Below are 1894 nucleotides of genomic sequence, written 5' to 3'. Positions count from 1 at the left end.
CACTGTGAAATGTGAAAAGCAGTTTATTTTCACTGTGAACTGTGACAGTACCCCCCCCCCTTACCCCCCTTATATAAGTGCTGCCTGGGATGGACTCGGGGCTCCATTCTACCCGGCGACCAGGAGAACCGACCGTGTAAGGATCAACCATCACAATACTAACAGTAATTTAATACTGTCATAATAATGATGCTATGTTTATATAATGTAGTAGTAATAATGTCTGTAACAATAATACTGTCAGTATAACAGGGGGGGGGGGTAACCCAATAACCCTCACCAAAATATAAAAAAGGTTATATGGGACAGAATTATTCGGTCTAAACAGTAACTTGAGTAGGACTACAGTAAACACACCAACACTGTTCAAAGCGTACTGACCTGACACGGTGTGTGACTCTGTGAGTGTGACAGTGAGGGACCGTGGCAACAGTGTGCGTCAGTAATTGTAAAATCAGTGAATATCAGATACAGAGAGCAAATTAAATTTTTGATGTCGTTGTTGACGATATGACCGCAGTGCAGAGCTATCAATTGCATTAACTTTGACTTCTTCTTCGGCACAGTTCCTTAGAAGTTGTGAAACTACATTTCCACAACGGGTGAGGCCATTTGCATTGTCGTGCGCGCCATCTAACGAGCGCTATAATAAACAATTCGAACGGCGCATTAGCGGGGACGTCATAGATATAAGATATAAGAAGATATAACCGTTTTATTTATCGCTTTCAATATTCATAGATATATAACCCTATAGGTCTCCTATTTTGATGACTGCATTGCCAACGAGTGTGCTTATCATACTTCTATCCACAGCACAGGCACTTGAGGCGTCTCAATAAAAAAAATAATGCTAAATAAACACGAAATGTATTTACTACCAAAGTCTTAATGTTTCTCTACTCTCTTTCGCCTATTATTGCTGATAATTTCTTGTAAATGCCGTTAAAATGCTCCTCTGCAGTACACAAGTACACCGCACGCACGCCGCTGTGCACAAACAACAAGAAAAAAAAGAACTGACTTAATTATTGACTTATTGAGAAAATTTATAAAAATTAAAAACGCATACATTTAATTTTAAATATTACTTGAAAAATTACCAGATATCAAAGAAAATATGTAAATGTAGATTTTGCACGATTGGGGAGCAAATAGCGCGTAGACTCATTAAATAAACTTCTTCGGCCTTCCACAGGGTGCAAATTATGACTGAAACAGTAGTCATTGATGGTGTAGAATATGATAGTATTATATTATTATGCTTATTGCAAAAGAATATTTCATCACCACAGATTATTCTTATTAGATGTACACATTGATTTATGAGATTTTTAAGACAGCAATAATAAGCAAACTGGGCGCTGCCATGGCACCGTGCGACTTGTGCTGCCCCCTGGCAAAGTTACGCTTTGGAATTTTTATATTTGTGCAGAGCACAACAAGAGGGCGCTGTCGACAGACCCACGCAGCAGCGCGACCGCCAGGAGGCGCCACTACCTACGAATGCGATGAACTGGTGGCGGATCGGAAAACAAAACAAAATAGAACCAAACTCGACTGAGAGAGAGAGAGTGCTAGAGCAGCTGGGAAAACTGTACGTGGGGCTGGTGTTGAATGACATCCACCACTACACTCACGTTCTCACTGGTAAGCAGGAGTAGAGAGGAAGGAAGGGAGCGCGGGAGGGAAGAAGGGAGGGAGGGAGAGAGAGAGAGAGAGAGACAGAGGAAGAGGGAGAGGAGGGGGAGAACTGTTAGACGGGCTGGTGTTGAATGACATCCACCACTACACTCACGTTCTCACTGGTAAGCAGGAGTAGAGAGGAAGGGAGGGAGCGCGGGAGCGAGGAAGGGAGGGAGGGAGAGAGCTAGGGAGAGAGAGACAGAGTGAG

At 42.6% G+C, this 1894-nt stretch overlaps 1 protein-coding gene and 2 long non-coding RNA genes across 6 annotated transcripts in view; 2 read left to right on the top strand and 1 right to left on the bottom strand.

Moving 5' to 3' along the window:
• Nucleotides 1-1831, top strand: part of LOC106817265 — a 6885-nt gene extending 5054 nt beyond the window's left edge. Inside the window, exon 2 of the long non-coding RNA XR_001395023.1 lies at nucleotides 1677-1831. This is a non-coding gene — a long non-coding RNA (uncharacterized LOC106817265). The remainder of the gene's footprint in view (nucleotides 1-1676) is intronic.
• Nucleotides 1-1894, bottom strand: part of LOC106817262 (zinc finger protein 239-like) — a 28007-nt gene that overhangs the window by 19477 nt on the left and 6636 nt on the right. The window contains exon 1 of one of the 4 annotated variants that reach the window (XM_014821919.1): nucleotides 382-684. The exons of 2 other annotated variants lie outside the window; for them this stretch is intronic. The gene's annotated coding sequence lies outside the window, so the exon portion shown is untranslated. Of the gene's footprint in view, nucleotides 1-381; nucleotides 685-1894 lie in introns of those variants that run through there. One more of the 4 variants, XM_014821921.1, reaches the window with a different exon arrangement.
• The window catches only part of LOC106817266, a 24579-nt gene that overhangs the window by 20708 nt on the left and 1977 nt on the right, over nucleotides 1-1894 (top strand). The window lies entirely within an intron of this gene.

The sequence above is a fragment of the Priapulus caudatus genome, unplaced genomic scaffold, assembly GCF_000485595.1.
Source record: "Priapulus caudatus unplaced genomic scaffold, Priapulus_caudatus-5.0.1 Scaffold1654, whole genome shotgun sequence".
Taxonomy (NCBI): Eukaryota; Metazoa; Priapulida; class Priapulimorpha; order Priapulimorphida; family Priapulidae; genus Priapulus; species Priapulus caudatus.
Note: the sequence above shows the minus strand (reverse complement) of the source record. Positions and strands in the feature narration are given on the sequence as shown.